Source organism: Chiloscyllium plagiosum, unplaced genomic scaffold (assembly GCF_037043375.1).
Source record: "Chiloscyllium plagiosum isolate Xiang-an unplaced genomic scaffold, Cpla_swu_hap1 HiC_scaffold_34, whole genome shotgun sequence".
NCBI lineage: Eukaryota > Metazoa > Chordata > Chondrichthyes > Orectolobiformes > Hemiscylliidae > Chiloscyllium > Chiloscyllium plagiosum.
The window spans coordinates 34,546,042-34,561,815 of NW_028270172.1; positions in this window are offsets into that span (position 1 = coordinate 34,546,042).

Genomic DNA, 15,774 nt, shown 5'->3' on the forward strand with positions numbered 1-15,774 from the left:
GCCAGCTTCATGTATATTATAGACCAATTATGATTGTACTGACTAAAAAGCACACAGTAAACTGTCGACAGGGCATGTCTTTGTTATTTTTTCCAATGATTTTATTTTATATATGAATAATTATTTAAATTTGAGACCACAATGTAACAGGCAAACTAAATTATGAAGAGAGACCATAAGGTGTAGAAGCAAAGATAAGCTCTCCAGCCCATCGAATCTGTTCTGCTGATCATAGCTGATCTCATAATCCTTAAATCCACTTTCCTGTCTTTTGCCCATAACCCTTGATTCCCTTACTGATTTAACAACTTGTTTTTCTCAGCCTTGAATATACTTAACAGCCAAGCCCTTACAGCCCTCTGCTGTAAAGAATTTCACAGATTTACTTTCCTCTGAGAGGGGAAATTTCTCCTCTTCTCTGTCATAAATCTCCTTACACTGAGATTGTGTCCTCTGGTTCTAGACTCTCCCTCAAGGGAAACAACCTTCCTACATTTATCCTGTCAAATCCCCTAAGAATTTTATTTGCTTCTATAGGGTCACCTCTCATTCTTCCAAATTACAATAAGTACAGAGCCAACCTACTCGACCTCTCCTCATAACAAAATCTCTCGATGCCCGTGATCACCCTAGTGAACCTTCTCTGGACTGTGTCTAATGTCAATAAGTCTTTCCTTGGAGAAGGAGACTAAAACTATTCACAGTATTCTGTGTGGTCTGACTAAGTTCCTTTTATAGTTTAACAAGACTTCTCTATTTTTATGCTTAATTCCCTTTGAAATGAAGTATAACATTGTACTTGCCTTCTGCATTACATACTGAACTTATATACTAGCTTTTTCAGATTAATGCCAAATCTTCAATAATTTGATAAACAGTATTCATTTTCTATCAATAGTTACAGATTGCCAGATTCCTGACTGACACCTTTTAGGAACTATCATGGTTATAGTGGTAATTTATGTGTTTGCTGTAGGGATACCATTTGTCATCTTTTTCAAGTCCAGTAAGTGCTGATTTGTTTGATATTATCAATAATAGAATGAGGAATTCTAATGCATATGTTCAGTATTTTATTCTCACTGTTACAATTCTATTCAATTTGTATAAGCTCCCTTTTTCTAATATAAAATCCACTGTGTTTTCAGTAAGAAAATTAATTCATGTATACTTTTCATCCATTAAATATTTTGTCCATTTACTCGTTACCCTGTAATTTTTCCAATGAAGAAAGCTTCCATCAGTTAAACCACCAAAGTTCAACTTTTTCCAGCAATTAATTCTAATAGTTCAAATTCCTTCATTAAACCAGTTTAAACCATCATGGTTATTTAGAAACATAGAAAATAGACACAGAGTAGGCCCTTCAAACCTGCTGTGTCATTCAACATAATCATGACTGATCATGCAACTCAGTTGTAGCCTGTCCTTGCTTCCTCCCCATACCCTTTTATCCTGTTAGTCTTAAAAACTGTACCTAACTCCATTTTGAAAACATTCAGTGTTTTGTCTCAAAAGCTTTCTGTGGCAGGGAATTCCACAGACTCACCACTCTCTGGGTGAAGAAATCTTTCCTCATGTCAGTCCTAAATGGCGCCTCCCATTTTATTAAACTGTGGCACCTGATTCTGGACTCCCTGGTTATTGGAAACATCCTTTATCCTGTTTTGTCCTGTTCAAATTTTAAAGGATCATATTAAATCCTTCTCATGCTTCTAAATATAGTCCTAACCAATCCAGTGTCTCTTCACAAGTCATTCTTACCCTCCTATGTGTCAGACTTGTTGCACTATCTCCATAACCAGAAGATCCTGCTTTGGATAAGGAGACCAAAAGTGCACATGATGCTCCATGTGTGGTCACACTAAGGCCCTGTACATTTGCAGGAAGACATTCCTGCTCCTTACACAAATATTCTCACTATGAAGGCCAAAGCACCATTTGCCACCTTCACTATTTGCTGTACCTGTATGCTTGCTTTCAGTGATCTGCACGAACAGCCACTTATCACTGTACCTTTCCCAATCTATTGCCAATCAGATAATAATCCACTTTCCAGTTTATGCTAACATAGTAGATACCCTAACATTTATCCATATCAGCCATGCATTTGTCCATTCACTCAATGTATACAAATCACACTGAAGCATCTCTGCATCCTTCTTTGTGCCAACTGCAACTTAGGGATACACATTTAGTTCCCTCTTCAAAATCATTAATACATATTGTGAATAGCTGGGGTCCTAATACTGACCACTTTGATACCTCACTGGTTACTGGCTGCACTCAAAATTTCCATTTATTCCTAATTTTTGTTACCCATCTGCCAACCAATTCCTCATCTATGTCAGTATATTACCTACAACTCTGTGCGCTACATGCTAATTTCTTATGTGGGATCTTATTGAAAGCCTTCCGAAAGTCTACGTAACCCACATCCACTGATTTCTTCTTGTCAACTCTACTAGTTACGTTCTTCAAAAATTCCAGTACATTTGCTAAGCATAAATTCTCTTTCATAAACAGTACTGATTTTTTCAGATCTTGTCCATGTTTTCAAGGTCTCTAGCTTTTCAACCAATGTCAGGCTAACCAATTTTTAATTCCTGAATTTTTCTATTTTTTAAAATAGAGGGGTTACATTAGCTACCCTCCAATCCATAGGAACTGTTCCAGAGTCTATAATATTTTGAAAGATAACTATCAGTATCTACCATTTCTCAGGCCACTTGCTTAAGTACTCTGATATGTAGATTATTGATCTTTAATCACATCATGTTCCCCCTCACCATTTTCATACTAATACTTATATATAAAACATGATTATTTAGGGTGTAGGTTTGCTCGCTGAGCTGTAGGTTTGATATCCAGACATTTCATTACCTGGCTAGGTAACATCATCAGTGGCGACCTCCAAGTGAAGCGAAGCTCCTGCTTTCTATTTATATCTTTCTCCTGGAAGGGGTTCCTGGGGTTTGTGGTGATGTCATTTCCTGTTCGTTTTCTGAGGGGTTGATAGATTGCATCTAGATCTATGTGCTTGTTTATGGCGTTGTGGTTGGAGTGCCAGGCCTCTAGGAATTCTCTGGCATGTCTTTGCTTAGCATGTCCCAGGATAGATGTGTTGTCCCAGTCGAAATGATGTTTTTTTTCATCCGTGTATAGGGCTACGAGGGAGAGGGGGTCATGTCTTTTTGTGGCTAGCTGGTGTTCATGTATCCTGGTGGCTAACTTTCTTCCTGTTTGTCCTACGTAGTGTTTGTGGCAGTCCTTGCATGGAATTTTATAGATGACATTGGTGTCCATGGGTTGTACTGGGTCTTTTAAGTTTGTTAGTTTTTGTTTGAGAGTGTTGGTGGGTTTGTGTGCTACTAGGACTCCGAGGGGTCTCAGTAGTCTGGCTGTCATTTCTGAAACTTCTTTGATATATGGTAAGGTGGTTAGGGTTTCTGGCTGTGTTTTGTCTGCTTGTCATGGTTTGTTCTTGAGGAATCTGCGCACTGTATTTTTTGGGTATCCGTTCTTCTTGAATACTTGAAGGACTTCTTGAAGGACAAACAGGAAGAAAGTTAGCCACCAGGATACATGAACACCAGCTAGCCACAAAAAGACACGACCCCCTCTCCCTTGTAGCCCTACACACGGATGAAAAAAACCACCATTTCGACTGGGACAACACATCTATCCTGGGACAGGCTAAGCAAAGACATGCCAGAAAATTCCTAGAGGCCTGGCACGCCATAAACAAGCACATAGATCTAGATGCCATCTATCAACCCCTCAGAAAATGAACAGGAGATGACATCACCACCAAACCCCAGGAACCCCATCCAGGAGAAAGATATAAATAGAAAGCAGGAGACAACAGCTTCGCTTCACTTGGAGGTCGCCACTGATGATGTTACCTAGCCAGGTAATGAAACGTCTGGATATCAAACCTACAGCTCAGCGAGCAAACCTACACCCTAAACCTCAACCTGAGCTACAAACCTTCACAAACCTTGCAAACATGATTATTTATTAAAGTTTGAAGACTGTCCATGTTGAGAAGATCCATTTTATAGATTTTCTGCGACCAGGCTAGCTGATCTTGGATAGAGTGAGTGTAGGGGTCTGTGGGTCATTAGGATGAAAAGCAGAAATGCAAAGGAGAGAAATGTCTTGGAGTCCTCTTTAGGGAATGGAATGCTTTAGCAGGAGAAGCATCACCAGCTCAGAAGAAGTGTGATGACATTTTTTTTAGTGGTTAGTAGGATGTGGGCACTGCTGGCTGGGCCAGCATTTTATTGCCCATCACGAGTTGCTGTTGAGAATGTAGTGGTGAGTTTCCACCTTGAAGCCTGTGTGCTGTAAATGGACTCACAATGTAGTTTGCGAGGGAATTCCAGGATTTTAACCCAGTGATATCGAAAGAACAGCGAGTATATTTAAAATCGGGATGCTGCGTTTGTCCTTATAAATGGTAGTGGTTGTGGACTTGAAAGATGCTGTTAAGGATCTTTGAATTTTTGCAGTATATGTTAGAGTCATAAAATTATAGAGCTGTACAGCATGGAAACAGACCCTTTGGCTTAACTTATCCATGCTAACCAAATATCCTAAATTAATCTAGTCCCATTTGCCAGCATTTGGCCCATATCCTTCTAAACCCTTCCTGTTCATATACTCATCGGGATGCCTTATAAACATTTTAATTATCCAAGCCTACGCCACTTCCTCTGACAGCTCATTCCATACACGCAATACTGTAAATGAAAGGTTTGCCCCTCAGGTCCCTCTTTCACCTCTCATCTTAAACTTATGCCCTCTAGTTTTAGATTCCACTAAACTGGGGAAAAGACCTTGTCTATTGCCCCATCCATACCCGCCATGATTTTATAAACTTCTAGAAGGTCACCACTCGGCCTCTGAAACACCAGGGAAAATAGCCCCAGCCTATTCAGCCTTTCCGACAGTTTGAACTCTCCAACACTGGCACCATGCTTGTAAATCTTTTCTGAATCCTTTCAAGTTTCACAACATCCTTCCTATTAGTAGGGAGACCAGACTTGCATGCAGTATTCCAAAAATGGATTAACCAATGTCCTGTATAGCAACAACATGACCTCCCAACTTCTATACTCAATGCAATGACAAATAAAGGCAAGCATACCAAATGTCGCCTTCACTATCCTGTCTACCTGCTACTATATTTGCAAGGAACTATGAACCTGCAATCCCAGGTCTCTGTTCAGCTACACTCCCCAGGACCTTACCATTAAGTGTAAAGGTCCTGCCCTGATTTAATTTTCCAAAATGCAGCACCTCACATTTATCAAAATTAAACTGCCGTCTGCCACTCTGTCCGCCAGCCCATCTGATCCATGTCCCATTGTACTCTGAGCTACACCAGCAATTTTGGTGTCATCTGCAAATGTACTAACCATATCTCCTATGTTTACATCCAAACTATTTATATAAATGAGAAACAGCAGTGGACTAAGCACTAATCCCTGTGGCACACCAGTGGTCACAGGCCTCCAGTCTCCACCACCAGTACCCTCTGTCTCCTACCTTAATGCCAGTTCTGGATCCAAATGGCTAGTTCTACTTGTTTTCCATTTGATTTAACCTTGCTAACCAGTCCACCATGAGGAACCTTGTTGAACACCTTATTGAAGTCCACCGCTCTGCCTTCATCAAGCCTCTTTATGACTTCTTCAAAAAACTCAATTAGGTTAGTGAGATATGATTTCCCACGTACAAAGTCACGTTGACTGTCCATAATCAGTCTTTGCCTTTCCAAATATATTGAAATACTATACCTCTGGATCCCTTCCACCACTGATGTCAGGTCTATAGTTCCCTGGCTTTTCCTTACCACTTTTGTAAAATAGTTGTAGACTGTGTACACAGCTCCTACTGAATGTCCATGTTGGAATGAATGAAATGTTTATGGATGTGATGCCAATCAAGCAAGCTATTTTCTCCCGGATGTTGAGAAGCTTCTTGAGTATTGTTGGAGCTGCACTCATCCAGGCAAGTGGGCAGTGTTCTGTCACACTCTTGACTTGTGCCTTCTATATGGTGGACAAGCTTTGGGGAGTCGGGAGGTGAATTACCCACTGTAGTATTCCTAAACTCTGACCTGCTCTTGTAGCTACACTATTTCTTTAGGGAGTCCAGTTCAGTAACCATTCCTGGTGAATGGTTAACCCCAGGATGTTAAGAGGTGGGGATTCAGTGATGATAACACCACTGGAATGTCAAAGGGCATTCTCAATTAACCATACTCATCTAACTGGAAACAGATGAAAAGAAAGGTGATATAGCCAAATATGCAATGTGACTTTATTAAGTCTACAGAAAGCATGTTTCGGGTAATAGTTATGTAGTTTCTCGAAAGCTAATATTTTCCTTCTGTCTTCTGACTAAGGTTAGATTCTCTCTTATTAGATATGATCATTGCCTCGCATTTGTGTAGCACTAATTTTCTATATTTCAACCCAACCCTGGTTATGTCCAGATTATGTTGCATTTGGACGTGGACTGCTTCAGTATCTGCGAAATGGCAATGGAGCTGAACATCCTGCAATCATCAACAAACATCCCCACGATGATGGAGGGAAGATCATTGGTGAAGCAGTTGAAGGTGGTTGGGCCGAGGACACTTCCCTGAGGTACTCGTGCAGAGAAGACCTGGATCTAAGATGACTGACTATCAACCACCACAACCATCATCCTTTGTGCCAGATAGAACTCCAGCCAGCAGCAAGTTTTCCTCGATTCCCATTGGCTCTGATTTTGCCAGGGTTCCTTAATGCCACTCTGAGTCACATTCGGCCTTGATGTCAAGAGCTGTCACTCTCACCATACCTCTGGAACTCAGCTTTTTTGTCCATGTTTGAATTAAGCCTGTTATGAAACTCTGCCGGAACCCAAACTGGGCATTAGTGAGCAGGTATTATTTGATAGCACTGTTAATGACACTTTCCATCACTTTGCTGATGATCAAGAATAGACTAACAAGGCAGTCATTGGCCAAGCTGGATTTGTCCTGCTTTTTGTATGCAGGATATACCAGAACAACTTTCCACATTGTCGGGTAGATGCCAGTGCAGTAGCTGTACTGGAACAGCTTAGGTAAGGATGAGGCATGTTGTAGAGCACAAGTCTTCAGTGCCATTGCTGGAATATTGTCAGGGCCCATACATTTTGCAGTATCCAAAGCCTCCAACTACTTCTTGATATCACATGGAGTGAGTTAAATTGGGTTAAGACTGGTGTCTGTGATGGTGGAGAGCTCTGGAAGAGGCTGAGATGTATCATCCACTCGGCACTTCTGGCTGATGATTTTGTGAATGCTTCTGCCTTATCTTTTGTACTGATCTGTTGGGCTCTTCCATCATTGAGGATGGAAGGTATTGTGGAGCCTACTCCAGCAAGTTATTTAACTGTCCACCAATATTTAAGAGTGGATGTAGCAGGACATTTGACCTTAGTTGCAATCTATTAGTTGTGGGATTGCTTAGCTCTAGCTGCCTGTGCTGTTTGAATGCAAGTAGTCCTAATGTCATAACATAATTGTAGAAAATCGAACAGAAGTACGCCATTTGCCCCCTTGAGCCTCCTCTGCCATTTATTATGACTTTGTCTGATCATCCAACTCCCGTTCCTCCTTTCCCCCTCTATCCTTTGAACTCTTTAGCCCCAAGTGTTACATCCAAATCCTCAACAACATAGTGTTTTGGCCTCTACTGCTTTCTGTGCTAACAAATTCCACAGGTTTACCACTCTCTAAGTGAAGAATTTTCTCTTTATCTCAGTCCTAAATGGTTTATCCTGTATGCTTTGACTGTGACTCCTGATTCCCAGACTACTTCGGGACTGGAGTTGAGCAGGAGTAAGTGGAGAGCAGCCTGGGAAGGTAAGAGATTCTAAGGAGAAATTGAAAAGTGATGAGATAGGAGGGTTGTGATTTGATTGGCTAATAAGGAGTCTGCTAAATTTGAATCTGCGTTAAATTGAATCTTGTTAATTTATTGGTTACAACTTACATGGACAGAGATACAATAACAGTTAAAATTTTTTAAAAATTCAAAATTAATGAAATAAATTAAGAATGAAGGGTCAGGTGATGTGTTGTTTCTGCATGATGTGGAAGCTGGTTCCCAGTGACCATGTCTGTAGTAAATGTTGTTGCTGGGAACTTCGGCTCAGAGTTGATGAACTGGAGTTTGAGCTTCAAATATTGTGATGCATTAAAGAGTGGAAGAGTTATCTGGATGCTGTTTTCCAGGAGATAGTCTCACCCCTTAGACTAACTAAATCAAATTCAGTCAGTGGTCAGGGAAAGGGGTGTGTGGCTATGGGTGAGGCAGTTAGAGGATTCAAGAGGTAGAGTTGCAGGAGCCTCAGCCCCTGTCCTTGTCCAACAGGTCCAAGAGCTTTGCTACCTGTATGGATGCAAATGGGGACTGCAGGGAGGATGAGCCGACAGACTCAGCACGGTGGTTTAGGGAGCCATTCAAGTTGGAGGGAGAAAAGATAAATTTTGTTGTAATTAGGGATTGTATAGTTAGAGAAATAGACAGTGTTCTTTGGGACCAGGATTGAAAATCCCGAAGGTTATGTTGCCTACCTGGTGCTTGGGTTCTGGATATCTCATCTGCAGAGGAACTTGGAGTTGGGAGGGTAAAGATCCAGTGGTCATGGTCCACATAGGTACCAGTGACATAGATAAAACTAGAGCAGTGGATCTGCAAAGGGAGTATGGACAGCTAGGAATTAAATTTAAAAAGCAGAACTAAAAAGGTAGTAATCTCTGGATTACTACCTGAGCTATGAGTTAATTGGCATAAGGTCAATAAGATTAAGCAGGTAAAAGCATGGTTCAAAGATTGGTGTGGAAGAAATGGGTTTGGGTTCAAGGTGCAAGGGGGGTTGAATTTGGGGAGTGCTCAGTTAGAGGGGAAATTAGAAAACCCAAATTAAAGGAGGAGGTAAGAGTGCAGAACTCAGGAGAAGTTATTAAAATCTCCAGCACAGAGACAAATAGGACAGAGTGTATGGAAAAGCTTAGCAATCAAATTTCTAGCACATTGGAGGAATGAACGACAATGAGAAGAGGGACGATTAGTACAGGAATGAAGGTATTATATCTGAATGCACACAGGATAAGGAATAAGTTAAATGAGATTGTGGCACAGATCGAAATTGGTAAGTATGATGTGGTGGGCATGACAGAGATGTGGCTGAAAAGGGATCAGGATTAGAAGCTGAATTTTCAAGGATATACCTCCAGTCAAAAAGATAGGCAGGTGAGCAGAGGGCATGGGGTTGCCTTATTAGTAAGAAATGAAATTACAGTAGTGCCTCAATTTACGAACTTAATCCATTCCAGGACCCAGTTTGCGAACCGAAAAATTCACGAACTGAATCAATTTTTCCCATTGTTCGGATAGCGTAAGAATGCTTGGACGGCTGTTCACAGCGCACACGCCAAAGCCGAACTGAATGAGATCACGCGGGGCCCGAGAGCTTTGCATTCGACAAGTGCGTAGCAAAGCAGAACAATGAAACCACGTGGTCGCACACCGGCTTTTTGCGTTCGTACCTTTGTTCGTACCTTGAATTTCATACGTACGTTGAAGCAAAATTTTACTTAACAATCCTGTTTGTAAACCGATTTGTTCGTGAACGGGGTCGTTCGCATGTCGAGGTGCTACTGTAAATCAGTAGTGAGAAATGAAGTAGGGTCAGATGGTGTAGAATTTGTGTGGTTAGAACTGAAGAACCACGCAAGAAAATAAACAGTTGGTTCAGGCCTCAAGCTAGTACTCAGGAGCTGGGCGTAAGATAATCCAGGAGGTAGAAAAGATTTGTAGGAAAGGCAAAGTTACAGTGATCTTGGGGGATTTCAATATGCACGTACACTGGGAAAATGAGATTGGTAGTGGATTGTAAGCAAAGAAATTTGTAGAATGTCTGAGATGGCTTTTTGAGCAGCTTGTGGTGGAGCCCATTAGGGAACAGGGCAATACTGGATTTAGTGTTGTCGAATGAGACAGACCTGATGAGGGAGCTTAAGATGAAGGAACCCTTCACAGGCAGTCAATAATATGATTGAATTTTTAAAATTCAGTTGTGGGACTTGGGTGTCGCTGGCTGGCCAACATTTGATAGCCCATCCCTACTTGATGGTGATGGTGAATCACTGGAGTGCACTTTCTGGGTTGACCCACAAATGCTGGTAGGGAGGGAATTCTAGGATTTTGATGCAATGACTGTGAAGGAACGGTGGTAATTTACTCTCCGGTTTGAGAGGGAGAAGGTAGAATCAGAGTTAATGGTATTACAACTGAATAAAGGCAACCACATAGTCATGAGGAAGGAGCTTGGTCGAATTGACTGGGAGAAGAGCTCAGCAGGAAAGACAGTGGAACAGCAATGGCAGGAGTTTCTGGGAATAATTCAGGAGACACAGCAAAGATTCATCCCAAGGAAAAAGAAACCAAGATCAGGGAGGAGCTGACACGGGAAGTCAGGGATAGCATAAAAGCAAAAGAGAAAGCATGTAAAGTAGGGCAAAGTCAGCATGGGTTCATTAAGGGAGGTCATGCCTGACAAGTCTGCTTGAATTCTTTGAGGAAGTAACAAGCAGGTTAGACCAAGGAGAGCCGATGAATGTCATCTACTTGGACTTCAACAAGGCCTTTGACAAGGTGCCGCATAGAAGACTACTGAGTAAGATATGGACCAGTGGTGTTAGAGGCAAGGTGCTAACATGGCTAGAAGCTTGATTGTCTGGCAGAAAGCAGAGAGTGAGAATAAAAGAGTCCTTCTCAGGATGGCAGCTGGTGACAAGTGGTGTTCCGCAAGTCTGTGTTGGGACCACAACTTTTTACTTTATACATTAACGATCCACATGAAATAACTGAGGGCATTCTAGGTACGTTTGCAGATGAAACAAAGATAGGTAGAGGGACAGGTAGTGTTGAGGAGGTGGGGTGGCTGCAGAAGGATTTGAACAGGTTAGGAGAGTGGGCATAGTGGCAGATGGAGTACAGTGTTGGAAAGTGTGAGGTCATGCACTTTGATAGCTAGAATAGAGGCATTGGCTATTTCATAAACGGGGAGAAAACTCAGAAATTTGAAGTGCAAAGAGACTTGGGAGTTCTAGCCCAGGATTCTCTCAAGGTAAACTTGCAGGTTGAGTTAGTAGTTAGGAAAGCAAATGCAATGATGGCATTTATTTTGAGAGGACTTGAATGTAAAAGCAGGGATGTACTAAATTTGTTATTTAGCAGTCAGCATATATCATTGAACCTCAACTATTAGATACTAATCATTAAATATTCATTGAATCATTGACATTAACTGCCCATCTTTCCAACCACTGATCATTAATCTTTCATCAGTTAAATCCTTACCAAATAGTAACAATAATTTTCCAAAACTAAACTTATCACTAATTATCTGTCCATTAAATGTCTATCCAATGAGACTGCACCCATCAGTGAACTTCTTCTCTTGGATCCAACCAATTAGCCCCTAAATGTAGATTCTGAACCATCCTTTTCTCACAATAATCAGAAGTTTCAAATTAAAATTTTACTTTTTCTGTTTGAGACATAAATGTGGAGAATTCAGAAACTTTTTATATAAAGGTTAACAATTATCTAACTGCCTTGATTCCGTTGTGCCCATTTCCCATCTCCAGAAGTCAGGATAATCCAGTCGTGTCTGTTCATAAATTTGGGAAATGTTAAGTCAGACTTCCCTTTTAGCCTCTCTCCCATTTGTCTCCTCAATCAAGTCTTTCCAACATAACTGCACATTTTGATTTCTGCATCTTTGCATTTGTACCAATGTTACCTTATATTGTAGAAAGTCAGAAGTCACACTACACCAGGTTACAGTCCAACAGGTTTATTTGAAATCACAAGCTTTTAGAGTGCTGCTCCTTCGTCATGTAAAGTGAACTTTGTCCACCCTAGTCCAAGACCGGCAACCCCACATCATAGCTACCTTATACAGTAGCGCCTCGACATACGAACGACCCCGTTCACGTACAAATCGGTTTACGAACAGGATTGTACGTAAAATTTTGCTTCAACGTACGTACGAAATTCAAGGTACAAACAAAGGCAAAAAGCCCGTGTGCAACCACGTGGTTTCATTGTTCTGCTTTGCTACGCACTTGTCGAACGCAAAAGCTCTCGGGCCCCGCGTGATCTCATTCAGTTTGGCTTTGGCGCGTACGCTGTGAACAGCCGTCCAAGCATTCTTACGCTATCCGAACAATGGGAAAAATTGATTCAGTTCACGAACTTTTCGGTTCACAAACTGGGTCCCGGAATGGATTAAGTTCGTAAGTCAAGGCGCTACGGTAAACCATTTCACTGTCCTTATATCAAGGCACATATTTCAAACTGCACCAATTGAAATTAGTTGTTGATCTGTGTTCAACACATCTTGTAAACATTTTAGAACATTGATGTAAAAGTGAAAAAAAATGTCCAGTAATTCATGCTTGTTTAAAGCACCAATTCTCTCCCATCACATCAATCATAGAATTATCTCTAAAATTCAACAATCTAGTCAGTCTACTTGCTAGTGATGTACTGTTTCAACAAACAGTCTTTATTAAGGTAACAGTAGTTCTCTCAAATCTGATGCCAAGAAGTTTAGAGAAAAGTTTAGGTTACTTGTGTATTAATTAATGTTTTATGTATGTTATTTATAGTGACATCATGGGCTAAAAACCAAAGGCTTACAAGACTTCAATCAAGATGAATGTTCCTACAATTTGAGCTCTATATACTGTTGTGAGGTAAAATAGAAATAAAAGTTTAGTGATAGTCTTTCCTTGGACTAAGAGTAATTTTTAATTGATTCAAAATGCCGTTTTGGTTAATGGCATTGATTCTGTCATCAAATCATGTCACCCATTTTACAGAAAGAGCCGCTGGGAAGCAATCACATGTAGGAACTTGGCTGTCGTATACTTCCAGCCACTCCTATCCCATGAGCAACCCTGTTTCATTTCACCAATGGTTAAAGGGTCCAATGCACTGAAACCCAATGCTATGTTTTAGAGTTTCGAAATAAGATTCTAGGAGCAGACAGAACTAGAACTTCAGTTTGCGTAATGTAATGTATATCCTGTGCCCATAAAGACTGAAATTCAGATGGCTGTGCTCTTTGGGCATGTCAGTTTACTACACTGTGTGAGCTATTGATCACAATGAGGCTTGTTGCCACCATCCTTTTTCAATGCAGGCAATAATGGGTGTGCTTAAGTTTGTGTGGTGGGGCAAACCATTTCCAGAAGGGTCTTTTGATCCCAGGCTGTTCTGCCTGCAAGTCCATACAATATTATCATAGTGGGTAGTGTTCACAGCAACCCTCAGTAATAACCTTCCCAGATTTATGTACGCAAGCTTTCTTATGTCATTGTAATTATATAGATAAATGCATAATATTAAAAATTACCTCTACTGTATCCCTCCTAAGGCTCTCTACAAACTCAGTTAATCTGGAGGTTTCACTATTCTCCCAAAATGTGTTATTTTCGGACTTGGAAGATGGGTGGTTTGCTGGTAGGAAGATCATTGATATTGATTCTTTTTCTGGCAATCTGATGTTTCCAGTTCTCTTTAAATTGGAGGGCCATATATTTCTTGGATTTCCTTCAAGGTAAATGTTCTGAATAGGTAATTTCTTCTTTGCATTATTCAGAAGGTGTTTAATCTTTTGTATTTTCTATGTGCAGTCGGTTTTTCCTGTGAAACACCGTTCATCTTTGCAGTATTCTAAAACTTCAAAAAAGTCAGTTTCTTCATTGAAGTATCATCAAGCAATGGACACTGGCCATCCTTTCTCATTGGTGGCTTTCACGGAGTTTTCTGCACTGCATTTTCAATTTGTGTGAGGAGATTTTTATTTTCATTCTGCCTGTAGATTTGTGTTGAAGCACGTAAATATTTTACTTTGAATGTTGATTGGTTTGGGTGTTCTCATTAACCCTCTTGTTGACCTCCTCAGTTCTGCTATTTGAGGGTTGGTTCTGGCTTGGAACGATCTCTGTCATAATTATAGAGTCAGAATCATACAGCATGGAAACAGAACGTTTAGTTCAAACAGTCCCTGCCAAACATAGTCACAAACTAAACTAATCCCACCTGCCTGCCCCTGGCCTATATCCCTCCAAACTTTTCCCATTTATATACTTATCCAAAAGAATTTTAAATGTTGTAATTGTGCCAACGTCCACCACTTACTCAGGAAGTTCATTCCGCATGTGAACCACCCTCTGTGTAAAAAAAAATTGCCCCCATGTCTTGAAATCCCCAATCCAAGTGAAAAGACAACTACCATTAACCCTGTCTAAATGATTTTAAAAACTTCTATAAGGTTGCCTTGCAACCTTGTACACCCAGTGAAAAAAAGTCCTAGCTTATCCAGCCTTTCTTTATAGCTCAAACCTTCCAAACCTGGTAACATCCTGGCAAATCTCTTCTGAACTCTCTCGAGCTTAATAATATCCTTTCTATAACTGGGCAGCCTTAACTACAGATAGTACTCCAGAAGAGACCCCACACAATATTCTGTACAACCTCAAATTCCTGTACTCAAAGGACTGAGCAATGAAGCCATGCGTGCTCACACCTTTTTAACCACCCTGTCTTTTTGTGTCACAAATGTCAAAGAATGATGTACTTGAACTCGTAGGTTCTGTTCTACAACACTATCCAAGGCCCTTCCATTAATTCTAAAAGCCATATATTCCCTGTTTGTTGTACCAAAATGCAATACCTCACATTTACCCAGATTGAACTCCATCTGCCATTTTCCAATTCATTGACCAATTTGATCAATGTCCCTTTGTAATCTTAGAAAGATCCCTTTGTAATCATGTTCACTTCAAGATCTAGCATTAGATTTGAATCTGTCATAGCTCTTTGTTCAACAAGCTGTGTTTCACTCTGAGACAAATATTCCAGGTTTGTCATTTAGCTTCAATAGGGCATGCTGTTCATTTGCTATCTCACTGCTTGTTTATTCTTGCAAACCTTGCTGCTCTAATTCTGAACATTTCTCAGTGTTGATAGCATTTTTAAAATAGTGCCATCCTCACAAACTCACCAGGTTTTAATCTCATTGGCAGCATGAAACAATTTTCTTAAAATAGAACAATTAATTTCAGAAAATTCTGTATCTTGTTTGGGTTCTGCCATATGTCAGTGATCCCTATGAAATCTCAGCTCTCATTTGACTGGTTGTTCCTTAATCAATTATTCCTTAATGATATATGGTTTAACTCATTCTGTCATTTGGAACAAAAGATTTCAGTAGAGGCATGCCTTCCTACTAAAGAGTGAGAATTCTTGATTGTGAAGTATGCACAGGTTTCTACTGTACGGCATCTCCAATTTCGGAACTTGCTTGTAGCAAACCTTTTAATCTTAGATGCTGTGTCTCCTGAACCACATAGTTCCACTGTTGGCTGTAGACAGTGTTTCCTGTATTTCCAATGACTAACTCTTTGGATATTTGGTGATACTTTCCCTAGTTTATAGCTTGAAATTCATGAGGTGACCATTGAGATAAATATCAGTTAAATATTTTGAATCAGCCTGGTTTAAAACATGGTTGAGACATTTCTAGTGCAGATGAGTATTAAATGTAGTCTTCTGAGCCCAAAGATCAGGATACTAAAAGTATACAACATTGCTGTGGGTCTGGAGTTACATGTCGGTCAGATCAGATAAGATGGCAGATTTCCTTCTC